The sequence below is a fragment of the Canis lupus genome, chromosome 24 (genome assembly GCF_011100685.1).
Source record: "Canis lupus familiaris isolate Mischka breed German Shepherd chromosome 24, alternate assembly UU_Cfam_GSD_1.0, whole genome shotgun sequence".
In the NCBI taxonomy this organism is placed as follows: domain Eukaryota; kingdom Metazoa; phylum Chordata; class Mammalia; order Carnivora; family Canidae; genus Canis; species Canis lupus.
In genome coordinates this window covers 10,742,059-10,764,634 of record NC_049245.1, presented here as the reverse complement: position 1 = coordinate 10,764,634, position 22,576 = coordinate 10,742,059, and the positions used below count along the sequence as shown (strand labels likewise).

The following is a 22,576-nucleotide window of genomic DNA, read 5'->3' as shown; positions in this document are numbered from 1 at the left end:
AAAAGAAAGAAAGAATACATATTTTATACAAACTCTTCCAAAGAACAGAGGGGAAACATTTTGCAACTCATTTATTAGGCTAGCATAACTTTGATAACAAAACCTGGCAGTTATATTCCAAACATAAAGCTGATACCTTACATGGAAATAGATGAAAAAATCCTCTAAAAACTAACAATATATATCAATATATCAATATCAATAATCAATAAACTTAATATCGATATATATATCGATATATATCTTGACCAATTTAAGTTTATTCCAGGAAGACAAAGTTGGTTAAACACACACAAAAATCAATTCATTTGATCACATTAACAGAATATAGGAGAAAAATTAAATAATCAATAAATGCAGAAGACAGTTTATAAAATTTATCATTTGTGATAAAAAAAATCTTTAGCAGGAGGGTGCCTTGTTGGCTTAGTCAGCTAAGTATCTGAATCTTGATCTCTGCTCAGATCTTGATCTCAGAGTAGTGAGTTCAAGCCCCACGCTGGGCTTCATGCTGGTACTGAAGCCTACTTAATTTTTAAAAAGTCCTTAGCAAACCAAGAATGTAAGGACACTTTTTTTTTTTTAAGATTTTATTTATTTATTCATGAGAGACACACAGAGAGAAGCAGAGATACAGGCAGAGGGAGAAGCAGGCTCCCTGTGAGGAGCCCAATGTAGGACTCGATCCTAAGACTCCAGCATCACAACCTGAGCCCAAGGCAGATACTCAACCACTGAGCTACCCAGGTGCCCATAAGGACACTTTCTTAATCTAAATATGAGTGTCTAGGGAAAATGCCCAAGGTTGGGATTAGGACAAGAATGTCTGATATTAACATATATTTTCAATTTTGTATAAGAGGTTCTCTCCACTGCAAAAAGAGGTTCTCTCCACTGCATGAGGCAAAAACAAATAAATATGGCTAATATTGGGAAAGAAGAAATAAAACTTACTACTTGGAAACAACACACTTTGATTTTTTTACATAGAAAATCTAAAGGGATCTTCAGAAGTAACATTTGGTCAGGGATATAAGGTGATCCTTAAAAATCATCGTGTCATGTACTACAGCAGCAAATATTTACAATTTGCTGAAATTAAAATACTACTTAACAACAGCATTGAAAATATCAAACACATAGAATAAGTCTAGTAAAAATGTATTGGACTTCTGCATAGAAAACTGTAATGCATTGTTGCTAGAAAATAAAATCAAAATACATAATGATATATATCATTTTCATGAACAGAAAGAATTAATATTGTTGATGTTAATTCTCCTAAATATATATATTCAATACATTTTCAATCAAAATCATAGCTGGTGATTTTGTGGAAATTGACAAATTAACTCTAAAATTTATATGCAAATGTAAGGGCCAAGAATAATTAAAACTATCTTAAAAAATATTGAATTAGAGGACCTACACTACCAACAATACCTACAGCCTCAGTTTAGAGCTACCATAAATTGGGGCACCTGGGTGGCTCAGTGGTTGAGCTTCTGCCTTCAGCTCAGGTCATGATCCCGGGTCTGGGGATCAAGTCCCACATCGGGCTCCCTGCGAGGAGCCTGTTTCTCCCTCTGTCTATGTCTCTGCCTCTCTCTCCATGTCTCTCATGAATAAATAAATAAAGTCTTAAAAAAATAAAGCTACCATAAATTAAAAATGGGTAGCATGGTGCCAGGATTTGCTGATAGAACAATGGAACATCCTAGAGTCCAGAAACAGATCCATGTATTAATGGATTGTATTAATAATATTAATAATTAATAATATTATTAATTGTATTAATCCATGTATTAATACTTGATTTATGACAAAGGTGGCAGAACAAAAAACTTTTTTCCCTTTAATAAATGTATTGGGTCAATATGGACAACTTGAATCCTGACCCCTACCTTTCACAAAAATCAATTCCAGTGATTATAGATCAAATGTGCATGATAAAAGAGCAAAACTTCTGCAAGACCATAAAATAGACTATCTTCATGACTTGTGTAAGGAATCTAAAGAAGGCATGTCAGCACTAACCACAGAGGAAAAGATGAATGAAATAAACTATTTCTCTTCATTAAACATGTTGTTGAAAGAGTATAAAAGGCAAGCCAAAGAATGAGAGAAGATATATGTTATAATCAACTAAGGGTTATAGTTTTCCAGAATATGCAAAGAACTCCTACAAATCAATTAAGCAATACAATCAACCCACTAGGAAAATTCGCAGAAAACTTGATCATCTATATAACAAATGGCCAACATTGATAATACAGAGATACTCAAAGCTTGAAAAACAAAATGCTACTATACACCAGTCAGAATAGCTACTGATGATACCAAGTGCTGGTGAAGATTTTGAGGAACTAGAACTTTTATACATTTTTAAAAAGATTTATTTATTTATTTATTTATTTATTTATTTATTTATTTATGATAGACAGAGAGAGAGGGAGAGGCAGAGACACAGGCAGAGGGAGAAGCAGGCTCCATGCAGGGAGTCTGATGTGGGACTCAATCCCTGGACTCCAGGATCGCGCCCTGGGCCAAAGGCAGGCCCCAAACCGCTGAGCCACCCAGGGATCCTCCTAGAACTTTTATACATTGCTGGTAAGAGTGATATTGGTAAAATACTTTGGAAAATAGTTTGATAATATCTTCTAAAACTTAACAGAATCATATTGTACAACCTTAAATGGCATAAAATAGAACACATTAGAAAAGCAAATATATGTGCACTAACATAAATGTTTATAATTTATTTTCAACAACCAAAGACTAGAAACAAACAAATGTGTATAAACATTAAAAAATATGAGTTTTTGTATATTTATAAAATGGAAGGCTTTTCAGAAATTGAAATGAATAGATTAATTTTATAAGCAACAATGTGGATAAATCTCACATACCTAATGTTGAGTGAGAGGGGCTAGTCACAAAGAATATATGTTATTTTGTTTTTATTTTATACATTTCAAAAACAGTTAAAACTATTAAGCTGTTAGGAATCAGGAAAATGATGCCTTATTAGAAGAAGAGGGTAGTAATTGGAAATGAGACTCAAAGAGGGCTTCTGAGACACAGATATTGTTTTATCTCTTATTTGATCACTTTGAGATAATTCATCAAGCTATAATTTGTCCACTTTTGGATTGTACATTATACCTCATTAAAAATTTTTAAATAAACATAACTTCATTGCATACTAAAGATTAAGAATTGGATTGGCATTAAAATTCTCACATCAGCAACCTTGTATCTTAAAAGATGATATAACTATGCCTTCAAATTATAAGAAGAAAAAAAACAGGGGTCTAGAATTCTAGGAAATAAAAGATACATTCATTCGTGTAAGGACTCATTAAACTCAACTCCTATACACCATTTCTAAAAGAATCCAAGAGAAATCCAAAGGCTTTAGGAAACAATAGAACTAACCCAGGAGAACAATAAAAAGAAACAAGAAGACAGCTGTGCTTATGGCCTAGAAGCATTTTATATCATCCAACAAGTAGCATGATAAGGCAAGTTGGTGCTTTAAAGAATGTGATAAAATATGAATACTTTCTCTCAGACAACAAGAAAAACAAAGGGAATGCAATAAAATTCTTCGACAGATTTGTAAAAGTATAAGAAAATCGTCATAAATTTGAAGCAAACTGAACTGGGTCATTATATCGAACAAGTGACAGAATGTCATAAAATACATTTGACCTTGATGTTTGAAATACTCTCCTTCAAATGACTCAGGTTAAGAGACACAGGATTACCTCTTTGTGAGTTCAATTAGCCAATGATTTCTGCATGATCAGCATATTTTTAATATTGTTTATTGGTTCATGATTTTCAGAACCAAACTGTGGATGCAGAACTTTATTATAAATAGAAGTCAGAATATAAATGCTACACAACATTGTCAAAGTAATGCGATGCCTGGCAGATTCTGACAAGTGGTAGAGGTGTGGGCTGTGAAAGCCAAGTGGAAAGATGTCAGAACATGAAATACCTCATCTTGTACAGTGAGAAATTGAGAGCTACAGCTTGGAGCTGATGAGTCTGAAATAGAGATCTTAGTATGTGACTTAAAATTTAAAAATGTAATCAACAAACATAGAAGAAGGAAGAGAAAGTAGATGGAAGAGCTATAGAGAAAATAAACTAAATATTTCTTATGTCCACATAGGGCTGGAACAGACACTGCTTAGTGTTGGTAAATGTGGACATAAAGGCACAAACATTTTATTTAGTATTACCTCCAAAGGCCTGAAGGGAGAACTATACAAAAATGATCCATAAGGAGCAAGCGTGGAGTGGGGAGGGAATGAGAAAGATTGAGGGAGAGTCTTTCTCTTCATTTTGTATCTCTTTCTTTTCTTTATATTTTCTTTCTATGTACTTGCATTATGCCTTTTTAAATAACAACAAAAATTCCCAATGAAGGCAAAAATAATTGTTAAAGGAATTATTCAGAAGTAGCAGAAAACTTTAAATAGTAGTAGGTATACAGAAATTATGATTGGAAGTCCCATGCTAAAGACCTTATTTTGTTACCCCTATGAAATCTCGTGTTTTGCTTTCTGTGATAGATAACAAAATTAGCCACATACTTTGCAGTTCCTCTCTGTAACTGGATTTTTCCCTCTTCTAGAATCTGGTTGGCTCTTGACTTCTTTGGCTAATATATAGTAGCAAATGTATATAAAGGGCTTGAGAAGTGCTTGTAAATTGGGGCTTACCCTCTCTTGCTACTCTTGAATCCTGAGACTTCTATGTGAAGAAGTCTGGGCAGGCTGCTGAATGATGAAAGCAAGTAATCCCTGATAGATGACCAACCTCCAGGATGTGAGTGAGGCTCTGCTAGATTATCCAGCTGCCAGTTTACCTGTATGACTCCTAAGTGAACCTAGCCAAGACCAGTTGAACAATCCCAGATCAGATGAACTGTCCAATGGACCCATGGAGTTGTGAGCTAAGCAAGTGGTCATTTTTTTTGTATTTTGGGATGTTTCTTATGTAGCGAAAGCTAACTGATACACTTCTTATAAATAGTGGCATTTTGACTACTACCATCTCATAGAAAGTTTGTGAATACTAACAAGATCATAACGGATATGATCCTTGAATATGACTAGGCAAGCAAATTTAGTATATCTCTTGATTGTGTATATTTAATAAGTAAATCTTTAAAATGGATGACAAGTTTTTTAGTACACAAAATTTATGTCTCTCTCTCTTCATTACGCAGTATCTAGTGGTAAAAATATTATTGCTAAAAATACTCCCATTTACATTCACATACATCTGCCTAGGTGATGCTTTATAATGCTTTGTACATCAAACCTGCCTTATATTACACTAGAACAGAAAAGGACTGGGTAATCGAACTGCGATTAAGGATAAAACTGGGATTAAAGATTAAATTTTGTCAATTGTAAAATTCACAAGGAAGCATTAGTTAGGATACTCACTTATCTAGCTAACAGAGACAAAGATTTAAGAAAGTCAATGAAAAATTTCAAGAATTTTCTCATTTTTCAGAGACAGTGAAAATTAAGTTTTGGAAATAATCCAAAAGCCCCTTTAAAGTTTAGGATTGAGATATTCTCTGTGTCGTTTAAAGGACAATCAAATTAAAGAAAAATCTAATGGAAAAATGTAATAATCTAGTCACTATAGTTCAAAATGTCCAGTTTAGGCCATTTAGTGTTTTCACAACTAGTTCAAGGATCAAAAATTATATCAAGTTTCCAAGACTACTCAATGGGGGAAAAGAATAGTATTTCTGATCAATGGAACTTAGACAGCTGAATATTCATGTGCAAAATGGTAAGTTTGAACTTCTTTATACTATACACAAAAGTTAATAGTTTATAGATCTAATTGTTTATGGTTTATAGATCTAATTGTAAGGACTGAAACTACTAAACACTTAGAAGAAAAAATAGGAAAAAATCTTTGTGACTGTAGAGTAGGCAAAGTTTTTTCAGATATGATACCAAAAGAAAAGAGAGAAATTAGACTTAATCAAAATTGAATTTTTTTGTTTGTTTGTTTGTTTCAGAGGATACCATCAAGAAAGTGAAAAAACCTGCAGAAGGGAAGAAAATATTTGCAGATCATATGTCTGGCAAGGTTGTAATATCCAGAATATATAAATAATTCTTACAACACAACAACAAAAAGACAACCCCTTGAGAAAATGGGCCAAGGACGTAAATAAATGTTTCTTCAATTAAGATACAAATGGTCAATAAGCACATGAAAAGATACTCAACATCATCAGCCATTAGGGAAATACAAGTCAAAACCAAAATGACACTTCACATTCACTAGGATGACAATTATCAAAAAGATAATGGCAAGTGTTGATAAGGATGTGGAAACATTGGAATCCTCATATATTGGTGCAAGGAATGTAAAATGGCACAGCTGCTTTGGAAAACAAAGTGGCAGTTTTCAAATGGTTAAGCAAATACTATATGACCCAGCAATTCCACTCCTAGGTGTCTACTCAAAAGAAATGGAAATGTATGTCCATGCAAAGATGTGTATATAGATATTCAAAATAGCATTATTCATAGTAGCCAGAAAGTAGAAACAATCCCAGAGGTTGGGGTTCAACAGATAAATGGGGTTCAACAGATGAATGAATAAATAAAATGTGGCATATTCCTACAATGTAACATCATTTGGCCATAAAAAGGAATGGAGTACTGGTATACCATATTTGACTGAAACTTGAAAACATACCAAGTGAAAGAAGCTGGTCACAGAAGGCCTGCATGATCTCATTTATATGCAGTGTCCAGAAGAGGCAAATATATAGTGACAGAAGAGTTTGTAGATTGCCAGGCCGGGCCAAAGGAGGGAATGAGGAGTGACTGCTAATGGGCGTGAGGTGATGAAAACGTTCTAACATCGGATTGTGGCAATGGTTGCACGACTCTGTGAATATATTTATGCCCACTGAATTTGCTCTTTAAGTGTATGAATTGCATGGTAGGTAAATTATATCTCAACAAAATTATTATTTTTAAAAAAATTATGTTGGAGAACTCATTTGACCTAATGAGGATAAATGACCTAAACTGTAAGGTCCTTTACCAAATAAAGCCGGATTCAAGAGATTTTGATTTTGTTTTTTTAAAGATTTTACTTTATTTTTCTAAGTAATCTCCACACCCAACATGGGACTCGAATTTACAATCCCGAGGTCAAGAGTCACATGCTCTATGGACTGAGCCAGCCAGGTGCCCCTTGAGGGATTTTATTCTTTAAGGGACCCTAAAGGGAGTCTTAATTTTGAATCTTGTTTTAAGAAAAGCTGGGTATATGAAACTCAGATTTGTGAACTCAGGACAAACTGCCAGAATACTAAGAGAAGAAAGTATTTGGTATTCTTTCCTTGGTCAAAAATACTGTTATGCTGTTCTAAGTCTGACTTATGAAATATTTTGTATCTGGCTATTATTTAGGAGAAGCATCAAGATAAATTTTGAGATTTAAAAATATCTGATATAAGTGAAAACAAAATTAAAAAAATTTTGTGAAGTTTCCCCCCCTAACATATTCATGTGAAAACACATGCTAATATTTCATCTTTGTTTTCTTCATTCAGCTTGCCAAAGAAACAGGCAAGGTGTGATATTTTAATCATCTGTGTTGCTTTAATATTCTAGCAACATATTTTTTTGCTCTGAATTCCACGCAGAGTCATTTCTCAAGCAGACGCTATGAGAAGAAATGAGAAACTTTTATCTTGTTTTGCATGAGAAACTCATCAGATGAATTGATAAATACTTAATAAAAATAGTTTATGGAAAGGGGGTAGGGAGTGGGTGGTAAGAAGAGAGAATTGAAGTCAAGTTACTCATTATTTTTGGAGTAAAATAAGATTGATTGTAAAACATAGTTACCAGATTGGGCTGAAATGACTATTAAGTATTTAGGTTAATTCCTATTTTACGTTTGTTAATTCTCTTCACCTCCTCCCTTGTAAACTTCTCAAAGTCAAGTAAAAAATATCTAGTTTCTTACCCCAATTATGAGCAAAAGACAGAGTGGTTAATCAGCATCCTAAGGGCATTTAAATACTGCATTAGATGAAGCACTCTTATTTGGTCTTCAAAGCATTGTCCCAGATAGGGAAGTATTATTATTTCTCATTACAGATGAAGAAATGGAGCCTCCTACAGATCAAATTATTCAATAAATTATTTATGTAAATTAAATGTGTTGTGAGGACTCAAATCTAAGACATTTGCTGAATCACTTATTTGACAATTGTATAGTAGGCCTATACTAGATATACAGTGATTGACTGATGTTTCCACAGACCTGCTTCCAGCTCACTCAAAACCCTGGAAGTTGGTGTATGAACAGATAAAGGTATGTTTCATGGGGCAACTGAATATGTGAGACCACCCCTGATGTGAGACCACAGTGGGGTAACTATTCTTGTTTGATTTTCATTCTAGTATTTGAGTTGTATTGACTCTACTCTCAGCCTGGCTGAAGCAGTGAATTCCTTTCCCCTGGCATAGGGGTGGACATGCAACTGAAGTCAGGCCAATACAAATCAATCCTAGGACTTACTGTGGAGGCCGAGAAAATTAAGGCCATTCCACTTTAAGTTCAGCGTTAGCACAAGTACAGCCATCCCAACCCGGTGAATAAGAGCTGAAATTTACCTTACTTCAGTTACAGGAAGAAAATCGTTTACAGCTTAACGTCCTAGAAAGCCCCATATTAGAATGAGAACAGAGCCCAAGCCAGGGGCAGAAAGCCCCATCCATACCAGAATGAGAACAGAGCTCAATGCGCTTGAAAGCCCCATATCAGAATGTAAACAGAACTTGAGAAATTCCTCCACCCCTTCTGGAGGTCCCCTAGACCAGCCCTTAAAACTAAGCTGAAACCCACCTCGGGGTCCAAATCCCTGCTCTGCTCTGTCGGGTACACTTGGACCCAAGCTCGAGCTTGTAAATAAACCCTCGTGTGTTTGCATCGGTGTCGGCTCCTTGGTGGTTTCTCGGATTCGCGATCTTGGGCACAACACTTACATTGCAACTTCTAGGAAAAAAGAAGCCTACTTACTAATGGTATTGACAAGCAAAGATGGTGAGATATAATTTCAGAGCTGCTAGGAATTAGTACCTGCAGAGAGAGTGCCTGAGAATAAAGCCCACACAGAGGAAAGCTATACTGAGAGATGGAGAGGCAGAGAGTGACCCAGGACATCACATGAATCCCTAGACCAAGACCTACCTAAGCCAGATATACTTCCACTTTTCATATACATGAACCAACCAAATCCTTTTTCTTAGAGTAAAATAATTTTATTTGTATTCTGTGAACTGCCTTCAAAATGATCCTTTGCAAAAGCCCTAATTTTCTAGTTAATTCTTAACTATATTTGTCCCTATTATTAACACCCTCGGCTAGGGCAATGTGAATGCATAAGGCATCCATCTAATACTCACATTATTAGGGGTGCCTAGGTGGCTTAGTTGGTTAAGCATCTGCCTTAGGCTCAGGTCATGATCCCAGGGCCTGGGATCAAGCTCAAGTGGGGCTGGCTTCCTGCCGGTGGGGGGGGGGTGGGGAGCCTGTTTCTCCCTCTCCCTCTGCCCCTCCCCACGTGTGTGCCCTCCCCCCAACAAATGAATAAAATCTTAAGAAAATCTTAAAAAATAATATCTACATTATTAGATAATAATATTAAGTGATTAGAAGGTAGGGATTTTTAAAAGGAATGAGAATGGATATAAGTATTTTGGAGGAGGTAGCCTTTGAAGAACTTGCTTGAGATGCTAAAGATTATAGGCATTCTTTTATACACAAAGGATCCCATTAAAGTTTTTGAAAAGGGAGTGACATGATACAGCTTCTGCTTAAATCAAAGTCTCTGGAGGCCAAGGGAGAGCTATTTTGAAGAACAACAAGCTTGAAGTCAAGAGAGAAGTTGCTCAGATAATGAAGCAGAGGAGCTGAGAAAAGATGAATTTGGTCTGTAACACTTTAAAGGAAGAAATAATGGAAATACTGGTAAAAGTTGCAGAATTTCACAACTGGTTAGTCATGGGAATAATCAAATAAAAAGTGTAGTTCTGAGCCAGAGTCTTTTTCAAAATTTCCTTTTGTTTGTATTGCATTATTCCACTCATTGATACTCTCTAAAACTTCAGCTTATTCATATTTAAGGAACCTACAGAGTCTAGTCTCATGTTCTTCACTGAATCACTTTTCAGGGCACTATTGTTAAAGTGTGTTTAGATTTTGTATTGTATCAGCACTTTAGTTTTTAGTTCTATTTATAGGTAATCTGAATTTTTTTATTGGATTATACAGTAATTTTCTTTTGGCCTGGTATGCTGACGAATTGTTTTCTAGGAACTATTGTTAGATGAAATACTGTCCCAAATGAGGGGTCATTCACCAACTACCATTTTATTTTGTTCCTGGATTTCCTCAGTCAGGGATTCAGACAGAGCATAGCAAGAATGGCTTGTCTATGCTTCATGATGTCTGGGGCCTCAGCTAGGAAGACTAGGGCTGGGACAACTTGAATGACCTGGAGACTTCTGGAGTTTAGTTAGGAATGCCTTGAAGCTAGGGTGGGAGTGATCTGAAGACTGGGCTCAACTTGGATTGTTAGCTTGAGTGCTTACACGTAACCTCTCCAAATGGTTTGGGCTGCTTCACAGCAATGGCAGCTGGACTCTGAGATGTAGTATCCAAGTGGAAGCATTTAGAGAGTGAGCATTCCCAGTGACACAAGTGGAAGTTGCATGGTCTTTAATGACCTACTATCAGCAATTACACAGCATCACATCTGCTTACTTTGTTATTTAAAGCAGTCCCAAGGCCATCCAAATTGAATGGACAGACTTTACCTCAATGTGAAGAGTGTGAATGAATGTTTATCCATTTTTAAAAACTGGTGCAACATTTATAGATGTTCTTCTAGTACTTGCAAGTTAGTTGTACTTTCTAATTGTAGTAAGCAAAATCAGCATCTACCTACAACCTCTGTTGTACAACTTCTTGCACTGATATGCTCCATGTTTTCATCTGTAGGATTAATAATGATAAAATAGGTCTATTATTATTGTTATGATTTTATAGATTATTTCATTTTAGTCAGTTCTTTTTTAATGTAATTTTTTACTCATCTTTGCTATTAAATATTCAGGTATAAATATTGACATCTTCACATTCATCCATTCAATACCTACCATATGTCAAGCATTTTTGGGGAGTAGTGGTCGTGAACTGTGACTTGGGCCAAATTTGGCTTGCTCCCAGCTTTTGTATGGCTTGTGACCCAAAAAAAGGTTTGTTTGTTTTTTTTTTTCCATGTTTAAGTGCATGGAAAAAACACAAAGGAAGTATAATACTCAGGGTGCTTGAAAATTATATGAAATGTAAAATTGTGCGAATAAATATTTATAAGACTGCAGCCATGTTCATTTCTTTGTTTATGTATTATCTATGATTATTTTTGCATCCCAATGATAGAACTGAATCATTGTAACAGAGACCACATGACCCACAAAGCCTAAAGTATTTACTGTTTGATCTATTACAGAAAACATTCACCAACACTTCTAGGGTATGCAGTATTGATAAATTCTCACTTTCAGGGGTTTATATTTTAGTGAGGAAATCTGACAATACACGTATATGAGGGCTGAGAAGGAAAAGAAGGCAGAGAAGGGGGATATGTAACCTCAAGACAGGGGACTGAAATTTTGGCCAACGCAGTGTCACTGTGATGGTGAATTTTCCATAAAGACTTGAAGGAGATAATTTGGGAAATAGCCTTCCAGGCAGATGGAACAGCTAGTGCAAAGGTTTCCTATTTGGCTGAAAGTGAAAAGAAGGGTAAGTTTTAGGAGATGAAGTCAGGTAAAGTTGGGCCAGGAGATTTAGGCTCCTGTTGGTCATAGGAAATAAGCATGCTTTTATTTTTGAGGTCCAGGATTTTGAGCACAGAAGTGATCTCATCTGAATGTTGTCTTAATTGGGTCATTCGTAAGCAAATGTGTTCTCTTTGAATTGTGGTGTATTACTATTATCTCTTTTTGTTTCTTTGTATTTGAAGTGGATTGATTTACATTTGCCTATGTCTTTATTTTTATTATTTTTTTTAGAGAGAGAGAGAGTAAATGCACATGCCCATGCAAGCAGATGGGGGTAGAGGGGCAGAGGGAGAGGGAGAGAGAGAATCTTAAGCAGGCCCCATGCCCATTGTGGAGCCTGATGTGAGGCTCATGACCCCAACATTGTGACATGAGCTGAAATCAGGAGTTGGCTGCTTAACCAGCTGAGCCACCCAGACACCCCAACCTATGCTTTTATTTTTAGCATTACTTTATCTTTTTGCTCTGAGTTTATCTAAGTATATCTCTTGTAAGCTATATATTATTAATTTTTAAATAAATTTGAGGCATGTTGGAGGTCAATCTAAACTTTACAAGTATTATTACAATTGTTTTCATCATATTTTTTCCTTAAAAATAATTATTTTATTTGTGATTTCTTTTTGAATTTATGTATACCCCGTTAATGGGGAAGAAAAACATTGGTAGGTAAGGATTTTTTTTTTCTTTGGAGTTTTAAGTATCCCTGAATTCTCTCTTCCCCTTCATTGAAGATTACATTATTGTTACCAATTATTTGGTGTTCTTTACAGAGATTATAGAGAGTGTTGTTCCATCCCACAGTGTTGTAATACCAACTAGGTGATGCTCACCAGTGTTAGGTGGAATATCTAAGAGCCTCTGTCATGGGGCTGGACATTCCAGATCAGAAGCTCTCTTTCAGTTTGGATCTCAGAGTGCGGAACCAAGGTTTGACCCACAAGTACTCTTCCTCAGAGCCTCCAAAAAAAGGAATCAATATCGTCATTCCCTTGATTTTGAACTTCTAGTCCGGAAGCATGAGATAATAAATTTTTGTTTTAGGGCACTAAATTTGCTTTACTTTGTTATAGCAGCCCGAGGAAACTAATGTACTTAGGCATAATTTAGATTTTTAAGATCAGAGATAGGTAGCTTGGAACTTAAAATTGTATAAACCATTCCCATCTAGAACATTAGATTTGAGAAGCCTCTCATTTTCCAGATCATCTACAAAATCTGGCATTTAGAAGATAAAGATACTGAGGTACAAAAGGTTGGCTTGGCTTATTTTAAGTTTTGTGTGTATGGAATCTGGTTTCATCTTCCCCAACACAGAGCCCAGACAATCCTGAATGGATAGAAAGGTAGTGGTAACTATTGCTAAACTATCAATTTTCACTTGTAAATTAGACATGATGAAATAGCATTAACTGAAGATTCACAATGAGTTCACATTTTAATGAAGACTGGCAGGTAACCAAATGTTGAAATAAATATATGAAGGAGCACTGTGAGCATATAGAGGTGAGAATAGCAAAAGTAATAAGACTAGAAAATCTCCTCCTATCACATTTCTTCTGAAATTAAAAAGTTTATTATAATGGGCTAAATGGATATGGTTCATTCATTTCTTTGTACAGTAGAAATGACTTCTAAGAAAAACCAGTGTGAAAAATAGGAGAAGAATCTGGAAGAAACAAATATGAAAAATAAAAACCATCTTCACATTGAATATCCTCTACTAATTCATAATCTTAGAGAAATCAGACATTTTCCTACATCTAAATTCAATTTTTTCACCCGTGCAACTATGCTTAGTGTTATGCTTTATAGGATGTTCTTCTATAAAGAGGAAGTGACACAGGGACGAAAGATGTAAGATCTAAGAAGGAGGGGTCATGACACAGAAGAGTAGTGAATGGAAACCCCAGAGTGAAAGAAAGGTAAATCCTAGGATGACAGACCTAGAGAAAAGCTATCTGGGTTACAGCAAGAAGACCATAGCTCTGAGACAAAGGTCTCCATGGGGGGAAAATAAATGACAATTATTTATTATTTTTGAATATTATTATTAAAGATGATCTATTATAGTCATTACTAAGTCTATTATGATCATTATTAAAAATGACCTCTTACGATATGCCATTTCAAGTAAGGAGAACTTGTAAGAGGTGTATGAGAGATCTGATGAAATATTTGGAAAAGTAATGAGGACAGATATATAGGTATCTATGTATGACTAGCAGAATAATGCCAATGATTAATTCTAGTAAAAACAAAATGTAAAGAAAGGATATGTAATTATAATGCAATAATTGGCTTAGTGAATAACATTCACTTACATATAATGAAATAGACAGATGTCATTGATTAATTGAAAATGTAGGTAACTCTATTGGGACTATGGAGAAAACAATTTTAAAGTACTTTCTTGTTATCTATTGCTACATAACAAATTACTCCCAAACTTTGTGGCTTTAAACAGCAAACATTTTATTGTTTATTGATCCACCTCAAACTTCTCGTAGATCAAGAGCTTGGAAGCAGCTTAGCTGGAGGGCTCTGGCTCAGGGTCTCTCATGAAGTTATAGTCCAGATGTTGGCTGGGTCTGCAGTCTTCTGAAGACTTGGCTTGGGCAGGAAGATATGCTTCCAGACTCACACAGCAGCTGGCAGGAAGCTTAAGTTCCTCAATGGATGTTGGACGGTGCCTCGGCTCCTCACAACATGGCAGCTAGCTTCTCCCCCTGCAAGTGGCCTGAAAGAGAGAAAGAGAGGAGCAAACCATGACAGAAGCCACAGTCCTTTTTGGACCTGATCTCCAAGTCAAACAGTGTCATTTCAGTTTTGTTCCTTTTGTCAGAACCAAGTTACAAATTTCAGCCCACACTCAAGAAGAGGAGGATTAAGCCAAGCAGAGTATTAGGGAATCTATGGACATATTTTTTTTTAAATCTACCTAAGAATTTTGATCAATTATAAAGAGTGTCAAAAGATAAATTAAATCTGACTGATCAAAAGAGTTGTATAAGCATTTTATTTTAAAATTTCAAAGTAAAGGAACACCTGGGTGGCTCAGTAGATTAAGTGTCCAACTTGTAATTTTGGCTCAGGTCACGATCTCAGGGTTGTGAGATTGAGCCGTCTGTAGGGCTCTGTGCTGGGGGTGGAGCCTGCTTAAGATTCTCTCTCTCTCTCTCTCTCTCTCCCTCTGCCCCCTCTCCCTCTGCTCATGCAAACATGCTCTCTCTCTCGAAAAAAAAAAAAAAGAACTATTAAAAAGCAGCTAAAAGAGGCAAAAATGCTTGTCTTTGGGGAGGAGAAGTGAGGAGGAAGGAGGAGGGAGGTGAGGGACTATTTTTTGTATTGTTCTTACAGCCTTTTCATAACTATTTTATTAAAATATTTTTATTTTTTATTTTAAAGATTTTATTTATTTATTCATGAGAGAGAGAGAGGCAGAGACACAGGCAGAGGGAGAAGCAAGCTCCACGCAGGGAGCCCAACGTGGGACCCGATCCCGGGACTCCAGGATCACGCCCTGGACCAAAGGCAGGCACTAAACCGTTGAGTCACCCAAGGATCCCCTTTTAAAACATTTTTAAATTAAAGACATAGAAATAGGGAAAATGGAAAATAGAAAAACCTTCTCACCATGTATTTGTTATTTATCATTTAAGCCTTCTTTATAGAAAACTAGTATTATTCCAGGCTTTGAGAATCATAGACCTAAAGAAAGAAAGGAAAGTGTTAATGAGACTCTTCTTATTTTCTGAAAGGAAGGGAAGGGAATGGAAGGAAGCAAATAGTAAGAGAAGAGGAAAAGGAATGGGAAAAGGAAAAAAGGTAGTTCTGTTTTTTCCTTCAAAGTCACCATATTTGACAGCCCTTTAATATCCTGTGAAGTTTAAGATAATTAATTAAATTTAAAAAAGAGACATTATAAACCAGTTTTCAAGGAGCTTGATTAATATTTGTTGAATGAATTAATTGTTTTCCAAAGACCTAACACATAAATGTTGTCAGTTCTCCAATATATTGAGTTTCCCACAATGATAGTAGGTGAAAGTAATTCTTATATTCCCAGGGAAAAATCTCATCTGTGGGCTTTCTTGTTTTTATTTCTATTTTGTGTACAATTTTTTTGACTCCATAGCCCCAAATACTGCTTTAGATATATAATTTTGAAAATGTGTCCATCCAACTTCAGGCTGTGCTCTAGAGTAGGCAACCGTCACTCCTGTTCTAAGGTGGATCCAGGTGGACTTATCTTTCCTAGCCTTGGGTAATTGCTCTATTGAATCCTCTCCTGTCTCTCATGTATACACACACATGCACACACACACATATGTTGTATGTGTGTGTGAGAATGTGCATTCAGCCCAAAGTGACAGCAAGGACCTACAGTGGGTTAAACAAGTAAGGAATTTTCTTTTTTAAGATTTTATTTATTCATGAGAGACACAGAGAGAGAGAGAGAGATAGAGAGAGGCAGAGACACAGGTAGAGGAAGAAGCAAGCTCCCTGTAAAAAGCCTGATGTGGGACTTGATCCCAGGACCCCAGGATCATGACATGAGCCAAAGGCTCAACCACTGAGCCACCCAGGTGTCCCATCTTTTTTCTTTTTAAAAAAAGATTTTATTTATTTATTTATGTGTGAGAGAGAACATAGGCAGGGGAGGGGCAGAGGGAGAAGTAGGCTCCTTGCAGAAAGCCTGTTGTGGGGCTTGATCCCAAGACCTTGAGATCATGACCTGAGTTGAAGGCAGTTGCTTAACTGAGAGAGCCACCCCAGTGCCCCAGGATGTTTCGTTTTTTTTTTTTTTTTTTTTCATGTAAAAAGTATTCAGGGAATAGGCTTTCTTTGTCTTCTTTTTCCTTTCTATTCAGCCACTTTAAGATGCAATTTCCAGGGACACCTGGGTGGGTGGCTCAGCATTTGAGCATCCGCCTTTGGCCCAGGGTGTGATCCTGGAGTCCCGGGATCAAGTCCCACATCGGGCTCCCTGCATGGAGCCTGCTTCTCCCTGTCTATGTCTCTGCCTCTCTCTGTGTGTGCCTCTCATGAATAAATAAATAAAATCTTTAAAAAAAAAGCAATTTCCAAGTTGATCGTTATTGCCTCAAGGTTTCATAATGGCTGCTCCACCTGTGGCATTGCTTCTGCATTCCTGCAGGAAGAAGGAGGAAGATTCAAGGCAGCATTTGTAAGGCAGCTAAGTCTCTTTACCATTAAGGAGCTTTTATCAGAAGCTCACTTATCTGTCTTGACCAGAACTATGTTCTGATATGCTCAGATATGATCACCCCTCAATGTAAGGAAAGCCGGAAAACTTTTCTCCAGTTGTTGCTGTTTGTTTTTAATCTGGACGCATTGCTGCTCCAGCAAATTGTTTGCAAAAGTGATGGTGATTAGGTCTCTCCTTTTTTCCACTCGTTCAACGTGAAGTTGAACTGCCTCTCACAAAGAGGTGGAGTCTCTTTGGCCATTTTTTTGGTCTGGGCTTGCCTTAGAAATTGTTTTGGCCAATAGAACAAAGGGTAAATGGTATTGTGCTAGCTCCTAATCCAGGTGTCACAGGGATGTTTACTCTTTGTCTTGCTCTCTCAGAACTGTATGGATCCACTAGGTGAACAAATCCTGGCTATCCTGCTGGATGGTGAGATTCATATAGCTCAATCACCTCTGTTACCAAAGCCAATAGCTAGCCTATCCTTAGATCTCAGACATATGAATGAAACTCACTGAGACTAAAAACAAACAAACAAACAAACAAACAAAAAAAACCTGCAGCTGAACCAAGCCCATATTGTTGACTCATCAAACCATAAATGGTGGTTGTTTCTAGCCACTAAGTTTTGAGATGGATTATAATGCATCAAAAGCTAACTGATACAGTTGCCCTAAGTAAAATTAGGGCTTTCTTGGTAAGAGAGAAGGTAAAAAAGGCTGATAATTAGGCAGCTAGTTACATTTGTCATAGGGCGTTCCAGTATTTCCCAACTCTATGGTATTCTGGGGGCTTAAAGAAACTGATGTCTCTTATTTTTTCCAAAAATTCAATAAAGATGTTCTTGCTTCAGCAGTGCATATGAAAAAATTCAATAAATAAGATGCTTATTTAACTACTATTTTAAAATAAGGCTGAGAGATTTGGGATGCATATCAAGTGAGCAAGTACGAAGATTAGTGGACAGCAGATGAGCATGTGTGGGCTGCATGGCTCCCTTAGTTTCTTACTCAGGTGAATACCTCCGGACCTTATGGTGGTTTGGGCCTTCATCAGGTTTAGGTGTTTTCATTCTGAGTCGTATATTGTTTAGTATCTGTCCAGGTAGGACTGATGGTTAGGTGGGAGGATGAAGACATGCTGATGTGGAAAACAAATTAAGAGTCGCATAAAAATCCCATTAAGATTGTCTTCACCAGATCTGCAGGCTGCAATCATATTATCTATTTCTCAAATAGCTTGGAAGCTTTCCATGGCACTTAAGAAACCAATGATAAAAAGGGAAAATATAGCAATGATTATTATTTCTAAGTTGGCATATTATTTATTGAAATAAGAATTAACCTTACTTACACAGTGATTTGCAAAGAATTACTTCTAAATATGAATCAGAAGCCTTCTCCCACATTTATTTACTTTGAAACACAACAGGAAAGTTATAAAAATAAACTATTCTATTTTTTATGAAAAATGCAAGCATCTCCAGTAGCTATTTGTAAAAATTAGTATTTTGTGGTGGTATTTACATTGAATGCTGTGATATGAAATTCTGTTTCAAACTATAGTTTTATACATATTCATTACGAAAAAAACTAATCATGACATAATATGCTACTGTTTTTGTTTTATTTTTATTTTTGACATATGGATAATTAAATCAGCATGTCTCTTGCTAAATGAGGATGCTTAAAATATAACTATATATTGGTATATAATCATTAAAGACTTTAAATGAAATATATATGTACATACATATCTTTGAATCATAGTAACTTAACTTGTATTTTACTTAATGTTGTTTAGCATAAATATCTGAGGATAAATAATGGCTCCATAATGGGATAGCAAAGATAACTAATGAAAATCCTGCCTCATAGATGTGTTGCTTCAAGGCTGTGGGTGTTGCCCCCGACTCTGCACTACTTACCTCATTCATAATTTGTTTCTGCATCAACCCCTTGCCTTTGACAAAGGATGAGGCATTTGCTGAGTTAAACATGGCAGACTCACCCTCACATGGTTGGTTTTCTCCATCTGGGAATCCTCCTTGCTCCCCATGTTTTACAGCAATGTGTTGCTTCTTTGTTTGCAAATGACCTTTCCGGAGCAAATCCTTTTTGTATTAAGGATTCTCTAGGAGTTGAGGGTCAAATTAATTTGGCAGGCATGATTCTTATTAGAATTTATTTCTGAAAAAACAGCATCTGGTAAAGAGGGACCAATGCAGTGGGAAAGTGCTGAAATTTTCTGAGGCTAAACAGGACAAAAAGTAATGAAGTCCATCCTCTTGATTTTCTTCCAGAGGGTAGTGGACATCTGGAGTGTCAATCTACTTTGATATTCTTAGTCAAAGGGCTATTTAAAAGAAATCAATATAAAACAATGATGTTCTGTACAGATGCAGAAGAGCCTTCATTAAGGACCTCCACATATTTCAGAACTCAGTGCTGTCCTAATTCATGAAGGCTTTGCTCTGTGAGTGTCCCCATGTGTAGCAGGTCTTGGTTTCCTTTTTTAGTATCAGGGACTAGAGCAGAGAGGAGTCAGGGGGCTTCCCTAGCTTCCCACAAAATTGTAAAGAAAAATTAATGAAGGGTCAACACTAGAACCTATTTACTTAAAAAAAAAAAGATTTTATTTATTTACTTGAGAGAAAGCAAGTGAGAGAGAGTGAACGAGCACACAAGTGGGGAGGAGGGGCAGAGGGAGACAGAGAAGCAGACTCCCTGCTGAGCAGAGAGCCCAATGTAGGACTTGATCCCAGGGCCCCAGGATCATGACCAGAGCTGAAGGCAGGCACTTAACCAACTAAGCCACCCAGGTGCCCCCGGAACCTATTTTAAACTCACTTGACATAACTGTGTTTTCTGGATACATAGCCAAGATTTTTCTAGATAACAATGTGTCCATTCTTCAGGCTCTTACTCTGACCTCGTGTACCTCCAAGAATGAGTAGAGGTAAGGCTTTTTTTTTCAGGAAGGCCAGAATAAAAACATTTTATAGTTCTTAATTTTTTATAAGGTTCTTATTTCTAAATTGGATTTTATACCTGTTGAGGGCTTGGCTATATTTTATTCTACATTCTGGCCCCAAATTTATATTAGGAGCACATATGCTTATCTGTATCAGGGGCATACAAAAATTTTTCATAAAAATATTAAAGGATAAAATTGGTATGTTTGCAGTTAGAGGCCTGGGCTTCTGATATATGTGCCTTAGAGGAAGGTGGTAAGGATATTTCAGAACTCAGATGATTGGTACAAAATCTTGGCAGGTGTATGACTGAGGGTATTTTAGATGCTGGTCACAACAGAAGCAGACACTTAGGGCTAGGGTAAAGATTAGTATGTGAGAAAATACGGGGGAAACAAGAAGGAGCCACAGAAAGGATGACAAATATTATACACAAGTTCTAGGTGAGGTGAGGCACCCTCACTGTCATGGCAGTATTTGGGACATTGCAGGATGTAATCCATGCAAAGCCCTTAGGACAATGTCCAATGCACAGCAAGCACTTAGGAAACATTTATTAAGGGACCTAAGGAGCAGGCTTTTTATGCAAGTCATTTGCTTTTCAGAGCAACTCCCTAAGAGAGGTGCTACTATTATCATCATATTATAGATGAGGCAACTGAGAATGGAAAGGGTAAGTTACTTGCCCAAGGTCACGTAACTACTAGCCAGAAACCTATCACTAGCTACTAGGCTTTTCTGCCTCTTTGTCAGCCATTATCATGAGTTCATGCTGATTGTCATACCATCTCAAAATGCTCACTATTATCATTAATATGGAGTCTTAGTAGAATTGCACAGTTTTTAAGGGTCTAGGACCTGGAATTCAGGCTGCCAAGGTTCGGATATTTTTTTCTACCATATCCTGTAAGCTTAAGGCAGTTACTAAAGCTTTCTCAACTGATCATACTATCTAGAAAATGGGTATTACACTTGTATTTTGATCATCAGGGCATATCACAGATATTCTTTAAAAAGTCTTTCCTTTTGGGCATACAATGGGATTGCACTTCCCCACCCCTTCTGAAGGTAGTTGGCCACGTGACATCATTTCACCAGTGAATTGTGAGTTGTAGTGAATAGTATAACTTTGGGTAAGGTGTTTAAGTTATTATGTCCCCTGTTCCTTGCATTGGCAATCACAATGAAGGGCAGTCACCTGAGTCCCTAAGCAGCCTCCTCAAATAAACCATGATGGGCATACAACTTGAGTGACAAGTAAATCTTAATTGGGTTAAGCACATGAGATTTTTAAATATTTGTTTTTACAGCATTATCTAGCCTATCCTGATCTAGCAGCACTTAACTTGGTCAGTCAGGACTGGTTAAGTCATGCTGCAGTAACACCCAGCCTCATAAAGACATTATGTAGCTTATGCTGCATATGAACATCATGGGTTGATTGCACGCTATTCTTTATGTCACCCTTATTCAGGGACCCAGGCTGACAGAGTAGCTGCCATCTGCAAACCTCTTGGTTTCATGGCAGAGGGGAAAGAGGGCATGACAAACCATGTGCTGTTGACTCATCAAGCTTCTGCCTGAAAATAATGCACAGAACTTTTTCTCATATCTTGAGGGCCTCAGCTAACTGCAACAGCACAGGGAATGGCAATCCTACCTCTACTTTAGAGAACAGTGAGTACTATAATATATTAGTGAAAGACAATAATCTTCTATCTCACAAATCTTCCATATTCTCTCCATATATACATCATCTGCCATATATGTTACTTATAATATTTCCAATTTTAAATTTTACATTCTTATATGTAAATCTGTATCCTCGGTGTGGAAAATGATTTGTAAAACAACTGACATCTTAGTTCTAGGCTTAAAAAAGATATTTAATCAAATCTCTCTAGGTAGAATTTTCTTTGGGATCCATACAACTTTTTTTTTTTTTTTTAACTTGTATGGTGTATTCCTTTGGAAAGAAGAAAGATTATGGTCTCTATCTTCTGGAATACTTAGTTATCAGGGCTCTTCTGGAAAATATCAATCAATGGGCCCCCTCTACTTCAGGTTTAAGAGCATTTAAAGGGGCCTCAATACAACTTCTCTCCAATTTTCACTTTCCTTTATCAAAAAACATGCTCACTGTGGTTATGTTATAATACAAGTTATAATCACGTGTGTATTGCCTACCATGTACATCTTATTACCACTCTGTAAAAGAATGACTATAAAAATTATTAAATTTGGAAGATTGACTTAATTGAAGTTTGGCTTAATTTCAAATCTAAACCTTATTTCTATGTGCTCACTCTTATTAGTTGGCTATACAATCACATTGGCCACTAATTAGATTTTTTTTTAAAGATAAAAGAAGAAAAATAAGAGAATCCTCATCCCTGATACGATGGCCATAATTTTTCTCATTTTAGTGATGAATCCATTTAGTGTTTGAATGAATTCCATAGG

The 22,576-nt window shown here is 36.4% G+C and overlaps 1 long non-coding RNA gene across 1 annotated transcript in view; it reads left to right on the top strand.

Moving 5' to 3' along the window:
* The window catches only part of LOC111092164, an 81,854-nt gene extending 74,897 nt beyond the window's left edge, over nucleotides 1-6,957 (top strand). Inside the window, exon 4 of the long non-coding RNA XR_005377355.1 lies at nucleotides 6,062-6,957. This is a non-coding gene — a long non-coding RNA (uncharacterized LOC111092164). The remainder of the gene's footprint in view (nucleotides 1-6,061) is intronic.
* The last annotated feature ends 15,619 nt before the right edge of the window (nucleotides 6,958-22,576 follow it).